Consider the following 13,125-nt stretch of genomic DNA (forward strand, 5'->3'; position numbering starts at 1 on the left):
TTAATTAAATCCCTCCTAAACTTGCGATGGGATAGTTTTTTTAATCGATTAGATTTTTTAATCTATTAAAAAGTTTAAAAGATCAACGTTAATTGATTGGATTTGTTCCAATCGATTAACACGCTGTTTCTTTCGTTTGTTTGTGAAACATTGAAATAAAAAAAAAAAACTAACAAACCAATTGTTTCAACATTTTCACGTTGAAACAGTAATTAAAACAAACTATTTTTGTTTAGTATTTCAAGAAGGTGAAACAGAAAACGAAAACAAAAGAGGAAATATAACGTAAAGGAAGTTTTAGCTCTTTAAAAAAATGATTCTATATATAATAATATAGTTACATATAATAAACTGTCAAATTAATTGAGATAATCAATTGGATCATACCAATCAATTATGTATTAATTAATTAATAAGTCTAATTTTATATTGTTAAAATTGATTAAGTAATTTTTTTCGAATTAAGTTCCTAAAATTTTCTTAAGTCTATCCATACAACGTGCTACTAAGTTGAACTATTTTGTCGGCCCAAAGGAATGCACCTTAGGTAGGTTTAGTACATTTTGTATTGGTAGACGTATATCTATGCTAAAAGTAATTGGCCCAAAGGAAGATTACTTTTATGTCAGATATACATAAACTTATTCAAATTAAAATTGTCGGTCCAAAGGAAGACATATTATGTGACCAATTAAAATTGTTGTGAGCTATGGATAAAAATATAACTCATATAAAGTATCATATTATGCGCACAATGAGTCGACCCAAAATAAGATACATTGTGTAAAATACTGAAAATAGGCGAATATTAATAAGGGAATTTTTCGAAATTTTTGAAAATTTTTCGGAACTCGTATGGACGAGTTAACGAGGATGAAAATGGGACCCGGAAAAGCCTATTTAGGCTACCCTGTTTTAATAAGGAAAAGTTTTATTTCCTTTTTCTTTTTCTTTTTCTTTTATTTTCTTTATTTTCTCTCTTCCTCGCCGTTTCTTCCTCCCCGCGCGCCCGACAACCATTAGCCCTAACCTCCTTCCCCGAGCGGTTTCCTCCCCCTCCCGCGACAAAACCCCTCGTGTCTTCCTCGCCCTCGCCGATCGCAGCCATGCCCTAATCGGCCGAGCCGTTTCTCCTCAGCCCTAGTTCTTTGGCCGATTCCTCCTCCTCTCTAGGCTCGCGACACCGCCGGCCTCCCTTCTGCCCTAGCGCCGGCTGCCACCACCTCTGTGCCCTAGCATCTCCACCGACGCCGCCTCCCGATTCCTCTCCCCTCCTCTGGTCTGACGAGACATCGTCGGCCCCTCCTTTGTGCTTGTGCCCTAGCGAGCCCGACGCCACTTCCTCGCCACTGCCGCTCCTCTTCCCCCAAGTGCCGGCGACGATCTGCCCCCGCTGACTTACATCGCCAGCGACGCCGAGCACCCCTACACAGCGCCGCTGCCGCACGGAGGTGCCGCCGGCATCCCCTGTGCCCTAACACCCGCAGACGACCGCTCCCTCTGCTGTGATTTGGCAGCACCACTGACAACCCGATTTCCTCTTCCTCCTTGTTCTTCTCGACACCGATCAACTCTCGAGAGCAGGCAGCCGGTCTCCTCTTCGTTACTGCCGGTCTCCCTTCTTCCCTCTGTGACTCTGTCGACCACTGGATTGGGCGACACCAGTCGATCTTCTCCCATTGCTGCTCCCTCTGCCTTGTTCATCACCGGTGCAGCAACTAGGTTTCATCAGAGAGGAAACCTTGAGTCAGATTTGAGGTAAGTGTTATACCCTCACTGGTAAATTGGGTACTTGATTGTTGTTGTGGTGTTCTTGGTCCAGCTCACCTTGTTCCAGCATCATCAGGGGCGGCTGTGAATTGAAGGAAGGATTACAATGGACTTTTGTGTGCTGTGGATTAACAGGAGAGGTTCCGGATTTAGGGTAAGGAGTTGTTTGTTTCTTGCTGTAGCTTAAATCCAAATTTAGTTAGTTAGTTTTGGATTTTTAATCTAAGGGTTGATTAGGGATTAGAAAACTAACCCTAATTAACCGTTGGATTTGATTTAGGTAGGTTGAGGATTATGGTTTAGGGTTTTGCCCTAAATAGTTCTTAGGAATTTTATTTAGCTAAATTGTAGCTAAATAAAATATATCTATATTGGTGACATAGGACTTTGATGCGAGACGATTATCTCGACGTCGGATTTAGACCGATTGGACCTTTCTTATTGGAGGCGGGTACTTTTGACTTTATGTCTTTGATATGCATAGTAGTGAATTTAACAAATAGCAATAATTATGTTTCTTATTTATTTCAGTTAGTCACTACCCGATACCTGTTACATGCTTGGTTGATTGCTTGTTTTGCATCTCATGTTATTACTTACTTGATTATACATGCTTATAGGGGTAGTGATATAACCATGCTTCACCATGTTCAAAACCTAGGTGTGATACCTTATCTGACCTGTGTACTCTTGATATGATTTATTGACTATGGTGCACATCATATATGTATATAGATTGGTTCAGTATATTACCATGCTTAGTGTCATGCACCATTCACATGATTGCATGCTATGTGATAGATTGCTCCATTATTGTCGAGCACATCGCCAGTTTCATCACTGTTCGGTGCTCCGTTATGACGCAACGTGGTAGCACGTCAGTTTGCTCGTTCAGTGCTCCATTGGTCCGCTCATGGGTAGTGTGATTGCAGCGTGGTAGCACGTCGAGATCCCTCCCCGTCATCGTGTATTGGGAGATGAGAGCATTGCGCTCCCCCATTTATGATTTGGGGTAGGAGTATGTGTGTACTCCGACAGCATCTCGTCCACTCGGTCACTCATCAGGAGCAGTGACGTCAGAGTGCACGGTTGTCACAGCCCTACCCACTCGTCCCACCATTGTGTGTGAGATGGCTTACTGCGTCAAGGGGTGACCATGACTGCATTGGCATCATACGTATTGATGTATTTATTTCTTGTGATTGTGTTTGCTGCATTTATTTACTGCATATTGGTTGGATGCCCATGCTTGACATGCATACAGGATTTCTATACCTCTCGGACAGTTTATCCTTGTACCAGGTCCTGATTAGTATAGTTTTCTCTTGTATTCCTCAGTTGCATTTATCTTTCTTATATCAGGAGACTGTACGCATGATTAGTGCTATTGATTATATTCTTTATTATGCATATCAGTTGTACCTGCTGAGTGTTGGACTCACACCCTCTTCCGTTGCTATTTCAGGTTGATGCTGTCAGGAGAGAGTTCTAATTGCTAGTCCCCTGCATCCACGAGGCTGTTTATTTATCTTTTAGCTTTATGTACTAGACTATGTTTTGAACTTGTTATGTTTTGAATACTTTGGATCCGGTATGGATTGCTTTATTTAGTCGATGACTTTCATTCGGATTTGTTTTACTACATGTCTGCCTAGATGGCAGAAGAGGTGAGTGGATTTATTCCGTCGGATTTGTGCTTTATGGGTGTAGTGGAGTAGGGTTGTTTTCGAGTCATCGTATTTCGGTTCTGTTTGTTTACTACTAAACTACGTGGTTGTGTCAGCCAGAGGCTGAAAGTGGATATAAACTGCGTGGATGGTGTGCTTGTTTGCTTATTATTATTGTTATTATTCCAGCCGCATGTGGCTGAGGTATATGGTGATGTAGAAAGTTTCAGATTGTCCGTCGTACAAGGGAGATACTGCCAAAATTTCTTCGGACAATGACTCCCCCGGGGCGTGACACATTATGTGACCAATTAAAGTTTGAGTTATATTAGAGAGTATCGCTAACAAATAATGTGTTGGTCCAAAGGAAGGCACATTATGTTGTACTTGGTATCTCATAAAAAGCCATTTATATGCATTTAAAAATTTTATTTTATTTGCATAATTTTATATATTACTTATATGTTTTTGGCTTTAGTTAAATCATGATTTTAAATAAATTTTTCTCTTAAATTTCAGTGCAATCTGTAACTGCCAATATTAATAACATTCCAATACTAACTGGCTAAAATTTTCCTGAATGGAAAAAATATATGACCGTAATCTTAAGCTGCATAGACTTAGACTATACATTAAGGAATGATCATCCTGCACCTCTGACCAGTGATAGCACTATAGAGCAGAGGGTTGAATTTCAGTTGTGGGAGAAATCAAATCGCATGTGCCTAAGTATCATGAAGCTTTCCATACCGACACCAATAAAGGGTTCGATAACTGAGGGAGAAGATGCTAGGAGTTTCCTAAACCAATTGGCAGACTGATTCACCTCAAATGAAAAGGTCGACACTACAACACTTCTAACGAAGTTGGTAACCATGCGGTATACTAGAAAAGGAAACATAAGGGAGAGACTGAGGCTTGAGACACCTGAAAGTGCTCACCTAGTATCTAGATCTCAAGGTTCAAGCAAGAAGAGAGAGAGACTAAGGAAAAGGAAAGCAGACTGCAGATTCTGGGAGTTTTCAAAATTTTGTTAGTTCAGAAGTTGATTTAGCTATAGTACCCACGGACACTTAATGGATATATACCGGTACTACTACTCACATAAGTGTCACTATGGAAGGTTGTCTCAAGAGCCAACTTCCGCTTGATGGTAAAAGATACATCTATACAAGAAATGAAAATAATGCTAAAGTAGAGTTGATTGGTATTTTTAGGCTTTGTTTAGGAACCTATATTTTTATGGATTTAGAAAATACATTTATTGTACCGTTTTTTCTACGGAATTTAATTTCAATTTCTTGTTTGGACAAATCAGGTTATTCTTATTTATTTAGAAATAAAATTTTCAGTATTTTTTTAATTCAGTGTTGGTCGGGTGCCCCCAGTATGGGTGCCATGACCAGGTCCTAGCGCCTCGGTTTGGTCTAGGCACCCCGGTCTGGTCCGGGCGCCCCGAGGACAAAAATCATCTTTTGCTGATTTTTTGTCCAGGTCTCCTACTCCTGTTCCACCGCATTGGTTCGGGTTCCACTCTGGCTCTACTCGCTTGGGTGATTTTGGCCATCTGGAATAGGGCTCACTCAAACCCAACTTTCGGCCTTCTTGAGCAAACTTCCGCTCTGACTTCTTGTCCCTTAGAATCGCCGCTTGCTTCCTTCTCGTCCGCCAACGTACTCTTCCACAGCTTTTCGTCCCTCGGACAGCTGCATCTTTTTCTCCTCGAGCAATCTTCCGCTCTAGCTTCTCATCCCTTAGAAACACTACACACTCTCTTCTTATCCGTCGGTGTACTCTTCCGCAGTACCTCATCCCTCAGATGCATCGAGCCCGTCGGCTCTCTCCTGTGCCATCCTTCTCGTTAGCTGTGTCTTTCGCTCGACTTCCTGTGCTCCTAAGTTTCTGCACACTTAGACACAGGGTTAAACACAACAGGACCTAATTTAACTTGTTTGATTACATCAAAACTACCTTAGGGTACCAACAGAGAAAACTTTTCAACCTTTACGGTACTCTCTTCCTCTTCTTTAGTGCCTTCATCATTAAGTAGAGAAGAAGAGATCTCTCCATTATTTTAAGTTCCATGACTTTGAGTAGTTACTTGGGAATCTCCCTAAGTCTATCCACTCCTTAGCTCAATCATATTACAATGCTCGATAGGGTTCACATCTGTTCTCCCTGGAAATGTACCTAGTGCTCTTACAGTAGATGAGGATATCTAAGCAATTTGGCTATCTTGGAGTTTTTGATGTTTCTCCACATTATCTATCCTTTGACTCATTTGCTTAAATTCATTCTTCATCTCCTTTTGCTAAGTCAGCATTTCCTCAAGCATCTTTTCTATCCGAGATAGATGATAGCCTTGTGACGATTGTTGTTGTTAGCTTTGTTGATCGGGTTGGTAGCTCAGCTTTACCCCTGAAGATGGTCCTTACTCTTGATTATTTTGATAAATTTAGATGATTCTTCCACCCAGGATTGTATGTGTTGGAATACGGATTATTGTATCTCTAATTGTAACTTACTATTGTGTCACACTGCTCAAGTTGGTCTATTTGTGTAGAAATAGCCCCCAAAGGGCAAGTTTCTTGAGTATGGTCCGTACTTCCATAAGATTCACACACACATACAATTTCATTCATTGTGTCAGTACCCATATTCTCAAGATTTTTGATCAAGGCATCCAACTTTCCAGACATAAGAGTAATTGCATCCACGCCAAATTTCCCCGATGCCTTGACAGGATTTTCAGAAAAGGAGCCTCTATATCTTTTTAGTTGCTCATTGATGATGGTTCTGCTCTACACTCTCAATAGGGTCTTCAACCTCATCAAGACTTTTGTTTATAAGTGCTCCTCCAACTGCAAAATCAAGAGACACCTTTGTATGGTAATTGATGTCATTATAAAAAGTATGTAGAACTAACCACTTCTTAAGTCCATGATGTGGGCATTTTCTGAGCATATTTTTAAATTTATCTTATACTTCAAATAATGATCCTGAATCTGATTGTCTGAAGCTTGCTATAAGATTCCTTATATGAGCAGTTTTGTTAGGAGGATAGAACTTATCAAGGAATTGTTGCTTGCATTGCTCCCAAGATGTGATACTATTGGCTAGTAAGGATGTAAGCCACATTTTTACCCGATCCCTTAAAGAAAAATCAAATAGCATTAATCTCTTGGCTTCTGCAGGGACTCCATTCATCTTCATAGTCCCATGAATCTCAAAGAAGACCTCAAGGTGCTGATTCAGATCTTCATGGGGTCTTCCTCCGAATTAGGGATGACAATTTCACCCGAACCCGATGGAGGATCCGACATCCGACCCGAATGGAGGAGGGTATGGAGGGACTATCAATACCCGATACTCGACCCGAATACCCGATTAAATAATATATATACATATATTAAAGAAAATTTTCTTTTTCTAAAATCAATTTACTATTTTTTGTTGATATTAGTAGGCCTATATAGATGTTTAATCTATTTTTTATAATTATATATAAATTTTTTAATAAGATGTTAATTTCAATATGTTTTTGTTGAATGATAATAGCTCGATAGAAAGAAGAAAAATTACACGTATAAAATATATGCGGTCCTTTAATGGGTATGGGTATACCCATTGGATATCCTATACCCGATGGGTATGAGTACGGAGGATATAGAATCCGACCCGAACCCGACCCATTGTCATCCCTACTCCGAATTGATGTTGTTGTATCATAGTTATAACCGCAGGCTTTATTTCAAAGTCATTAGCTCCAATGGCTGGTCTTGTGATGCTAGACCTCAAGCCACGTGCATAAGGTGTTGCATAATCTTTGAGAGGTCTATTTTCTATTTCTGAATGTGATTGCTCTGTTTGTTATTTTTATAGGTTATTTCTTTTGTAAAATATTCTATCAATCTCAGGATCAATAGGATATAAATTTCCTAAAATATTAGTTCTACGTATAAAAGAGCGACACTAAACAATTAAGTCCAAAGAAAAGAAATGCAAAAAATTGAAAAATAGAGAAAGTGAACTATAAAGACAGAAATTTGAAAACTAAAAACTAAAATCTAAAATTGTAAAAATGAAATGTAGAAATAAATGTGCAAAAATGAAGAAAAAGAAATGCAGAAATAGAAATAAAAGAAATATAAAATGTATACAAAGCATGTGTAAGTAAACTTGCGATAAAAAAAATAGAGTCTAGAATAACTCAAATTGAAAATCAATAAGTGCTACGCCAATCCCCGGTAACAGCACCAAAAACTTAATACGAAGTCACAAGTGCATGACTACGTCGTCAGTAGTAAAACTATCGATCCCACAGGAATTGGGAACACTCAAAGACTCACACTTTGAATTAGCTAAACTAACGAATTCTCAAGGAGGTATTTTTGCATAAAAGTAAATATAAAAGCAAAGCAAGGTAAACTAAAAATAAAAGTGAGGAAATCTTGTTTAGCGAAATGTTCTAGGGGTTTCGGTTCAAAGTGATGGGATTTAATGTGCTTGAATTTACCCATTTCCTATCATCAATTCTTATACATGTAGGAAGCCTAACCGAAGTACCAACACTAATCCCCAGCTAAGTGTTAGAGTGCCTTCCCTATTATCATCCAATCCTCCTAAATGAAAAATGGTAATCTAGGATGTCTGATTAAGAGGGTATCCCTATCACTAGGACCTCTGGTCATACATTCCTAAATCACACAAGTCACCTATTAGCATGAGATTAAGGAAAACTTATTATGTGCAGTTACAATCTCCCTTATGGTGGAAATTGCCCCCTTTATCAAGATCTACCCTTGTCCGGTAAAGAGGATATCCTTGTCACTAGGACCCCCCAGTCATACAATCTAGAGATCAATCTATACTAAGTTAACAATCCACCACATTCATCAAAGCTAACATAATCATTAAGCACAATTCCACACAATCACATTAGATTTAATAAGAACAAGCAATAAGAATATCACTTGAATAGGGCATTGGCATAGTCCAAGAGCTTACATCAAATCCTCATTACAACTACTCTCTAATCCCTAGAATGAGAGAACTACTCCATGACAAGAAGGAAATTGAATCTGAAGACAAAGATAGCATGCCTCAACATTCAAATCGAGAGAGAAGTGAAGAAGAGACTTATCTATAGCCAATGAGTGATCTTCGGAGCAATCCTTGCTAATGAAGGGATGGAGAGCTAGATTTCGGCCTTGGATCATCGATTCAGGATCTCTGAGGCACCAGATCTGAGCTTGGATCATCTTCTCCAAAGGAGAAAAACTTTCTCCCCCCTTTGAAATAGGGAAGAAGACCCCTTATATACGCTGGCAGGGCCCCTGCCAGGGTCGTGGCAATTGGCATGACCAAAGCATATTTGCCTCAAAGTCTTGGCACATAACCATGTGGAATCCATACGACCCCGGTAAGGTCTGTCCTTAGTGGTGAGGCACGGCCGTGTCGATTGGCACGACCTTAATCGAGTTGAGCTTTAGATCCCCCACACGGTCATGTAAATCCACACAGCCTTAGTGGGGTTAGCTGCTGGTTGATTTGCACAGCTATGCTTGGGGGCACAACCAATCTCTTATTGCCTTCGGGTGAAGAAACATGGTCGTGCCAAGAAGCACGACACTACTATGCTCTTTGCTCCACAAGTTGCTTCTTTGCACATTTCTACTCCGTTTCTGCTCCAAAAGTGTTCATGTCACAACAAAATACACAAGAACAGATCTTTAAACTAAAAGAGTAATTTTTCTTAAATAATGATGAAAGAAAATGCAAATATGTAGAACATAATCGAGATAAAATCGTGAATGTGCGATAAAGTATGTATAAATGCGTATGTAGACTACGCACATCACTATGATGTACGCATAAAGTAATATAGTCGGTAGAGAGTGAGGAGGAAGATCGCCTTCAACCCTTCCTTGATGGACTAGGTCGGCATGACTCCGGGGCCGTAGAAGAGATCTAGGAGATCAGTGATGATTTACCGCTTAGATCCAATGATGAGCCGGTATTCATCAACAGAGAGGAGGCTATAGACAATGGAGGCAACGTTCTATGCAGTGGAAGGGCTTGGAGGTGAAGGGTGACAGCAGAGAGGAAGGTAAGTCGTGAAGGGCAATGGCAGAGAAGAAGGGTGAAGTTACGAAGGGCAGTGGTTGAGAGGAAGGTTGAAGTTGCAAAGGGTTTCGGGCAGAGAGGAACGAAGTCGCAAATTAATTCAGCTTCGGCGAGTGCGATACATTGATTAAAAAAGCATTATATTTCTAACTTTTAACAGTTTACTTTATGCAAGCTGTTAATATTAAAATAAATATATTTTATAGCACACAAAGTATGCTATTAATATTTAATTTTAACAGCACACTATGTACACTATAGAAAAGTTTATTGACAGTGTATTTTTTTTGCACATCGTCTTTTGTAAAAATATAATACTAGCTGTAGTGCACTTAATTAAGCGTGTTGTAAAAACTATTATTAACAGCGTGCTCTAATCATGCGTCGTTGATGACATGCTGGGGAAACTCACATTTGTTGTAGTGTTTGAACCTTTACCAAATATCAAAACACAAGTTTGATTAGCTAGTGCTTCTAGCACTAACAATCTTTTCCTTTTTGATTTATGGTAATGTAGTTCAAAGTTAAGTAAAAACATTCAAAATAATAAATAAGATATGTAAATAAGATGAAGCAGCATTTTTCAAGGCAAAAATAAATGTAAATGTTGCTCACTCCCCCTTAAATCTTACTCCTCAATTAAAAACTTTCTACTTTACTTTTAACACCTTTTTCTCCCCCTTTGACATATATGAAAAAAATGCTAAGTTGAGAAAAAAGTTGTTAACTTGTAAAAATATCACTTAAATTTGAAAACTTCTTTTTGAGAAATACTTAGCTTTGAAAGTACTTAAAAAACTTAAACTTTTAATCTTTTTTTAAAAAAATTAACTTTAAGCTTCCCGAAAAGTATCATTTAAACTTGAAAAAACTTTGAAAAACATTTAACTTTTGAAATCTTCTTTTCGAAAGAAATACTAAGCTTTGAAAAGAATCTCTCTTTTGAAAAGAATCTATTTTGAAAAAAAAAAATGCTTAGATAAATTCTTGGCTTTGAAAATAATTTCTTTGAAAAATACTTAGTTTTTGCAAAACTTAGGGGGCGTTTGGTACGCGCATTTTCCATTTTCATTTTCTGGAAAACGCGCGTTTTCTGGAAAATGGTGTTTGGTTTGCGTTTTCCGCGCGCGTTTTCTAAAAATTTGGCTATCGTTTTCTAGAAAAACAGAGAATGACAAAAAGTCGTTTTCTGTTTTCTAGAAAACGCGCGTTTTCCAGAAAATAAAAATGAAAACGGTGCAAACCAAACGCACCCTTAGCTTTTCTTCTTTTCTTTTTGAAAAAATAGTTAGCTTTGAAAAGACTCTAGCTATTGAAAACTACCAACTTAGAAATTAAAAAAAGAAAACTTAATTTTGAAAATAATACTTTCAAAAATATACCTTCTTTTGAAAAAGTTAACTTTTGAAATATAACTTTGTCTTGTTTTTTAAAATACTTAACTTTTAACCCCCTTTTTATCTCCATTGATTAATGCTTTAAAAAGGTGATAGTTAACTTCAAAATTAGGCAAAATGAGTATCCTTCTAGGGTCCAAGTATATAGAAAAAATATATATTTAAGGTAATCATCTACTTTCTTGATTTTTCATCTCACTCATTTAATGTTATCAAATATGTTAAGCTTATGAATTTGTATGAAATGAAGTTAAGTTATTCTTAATTTTTAATTTTATTTTAAGTTTGATTTTTTTTAAAAAATATTAAATCTAAATTTACAGAAAATAATCATGATTGAAGTTTAAAAAATATTTAAGTTTGAATTTTGAAAGATATTCCAGTTTGAATTTGAAAAATATTTAAGTTTGAATTTTAAAAAATATTCAAGTTTCAATGATTAAATTTAAATTATGAATTTTGATAAATTAATTAAGTTTTAAAAAAAGTTATGTTTGAATTTTAATTTAAGTTTTAAAAATTAATTAAGACTTTGAAAAATAATTAAGATTTTGAAAAATAATTAGAATTTTGAAAATTAATTAAGTCTTTGGAAATTAATTAAAATTTTAAAATTAATTAAGATTTGAAACTAATTAATATTTTGAAATTAATTAAGATTTTGAAATTAATTAAGGTTTTGAAATTAATTAAGGTTTTGAAATTAATTAAGGTTTGAAATTAATTAAGATTTTAAAATTAATTAATGTTTTTAAATTTAATTGAGTTTTTTAAATTAATTAAGTTTTGAAATTAATTAAGGTTTTGAAATTAATTATATCAAATTTGAATTTTGAAAAATATTTAACTTTTAATAATTAAATTTAAATTTTAAAAAATATTTAAGTTTTAATAATCAATTTTTAATTGATTTTGATTTAATTAAGTTTAATTTATGTTTGTTTAGGTTTGATTAAGTTTCATTTAGGTTTGATTTATGTTTGATTGATGTTTGATTAGATTTGATTGTGTTTGATTAAGTTTGGTTAGGTTTGATTAGATTGTTTAGGTTTGATTAGGTTTGAATGAGTGTGCTTATGTTTAATTAGGTTTGAGTTAAACTAATTCTTAATTTTAATATAAATCCATCTCATCCTTTTATAGATTTTCAAATAGAGAACTTTATGGATTTTGTGAGATTGTTAATTTCATCTTCAATTTAAATTGAATTCTAAGGATTGTTTTACAGTTAAGTTAAACTTATATATAATAGTTAATCGATTAAATATCCATTTCGATAATTGACTTCCAGCTTATGTTGAGGCATGAGACCTTCTTAGATATTAGAGTAATAATCACTTCTAGATAAAGACTTTTAAAGAAATTGAACATTTAACTTTCTTTATGAAAATTCTTGGTCTAACTAACAAGTGTCGATCAAGCCTAAGTCCTTATAACCTAAATGGGTATATCATGTTTTGGGGTTCTAACTAATTTGGCGCCTCCACTAAATTAAGAAATCCTTATTTTGAGTTTAAATTTAATTTAGATTTGTTATTTATTTTTATTGAATAGTTTCATAATTAAAATGTACTTGATTATAGCTCGGTTTGTAGAGTTTAAGTTTTACCTTTGACTTATAACCCAAGTCTAGATTTTTGTGATTTGGCTAAATTATTAATAATCTTTTCTAATTTATCAATTTTATCTTTTAAAATATTATTTTATTTTTATAATTTTCTAAAAGTTTAATTTATTATTTTTATTAAATAATTTTGAGTTATTCTTATTTAGATGTGAATCAACTTTACTGATTATATTATTATTAGCATGCATATCTAATTTTTGAAAAAAATCTAAACTAGAGCAATAATGATTAACTAAGTTATCGACATGTGTTGTAAAAATTAGATTTTTATGTATTTTAAATGTAAGATACGACAAATTTAATAATAAGTGTTATTGGAATAATAACCTTATTAGAATTTTTAGAAATTTTTCAAGAATTAAACAGAATTTGTATGACATATTTAAGGGGGTGAATCGATTAGGTCTAAAGAAATCCTATTTAGATATCCCAATTAAGCGGGGAGTTGATTGGAATAAGAACTTAGTATTTGATTGATTAATCTAAGTTTTATTAATTAAGCTATATGTATATAAGCCAAAACATAAATCGAGCCCCA

At 35.5% G+C, this 13,125-nt stretch overlaps 1 long non-coding RNA gene across 1 annotated transcript; it reads left to right on the plus strand.

The window, feature by feature from the left end:
* Nucleotides 1–983: 983 nt before the first annotated feature.
* LOC122020440 lies at nucleotides 984–3,397 on the plus strand. The gene is made up of 3 exons (XR_006122230.1): nucleotides 984–1,758; nucleotides 1,847–1,924; nucleotides 3,236–3,397. It is a non-coding gene; the product is annotated as an uncharacterized LOC122020440 (long non-coding RNA).
* The last annotated feature ends 9,728 nt before the right edge of the window (nucleotides 3,398–13,125 follow it).

Source organism: Zingiber officinale, chromosome 9A (assembly GCF_018446385.1).
Source record: "Zingiber officinale cultivar Zhangliang chromosome 9A, Zo_v1.1, whole genome shotgun sequence".
Lineage (NCBI taxonomy): Eukaryota > Viridiplantae > Streptophyta > Magnoliopsida > Zingiberales > Zingiberaceae > Zingiber > Zingiber officinale.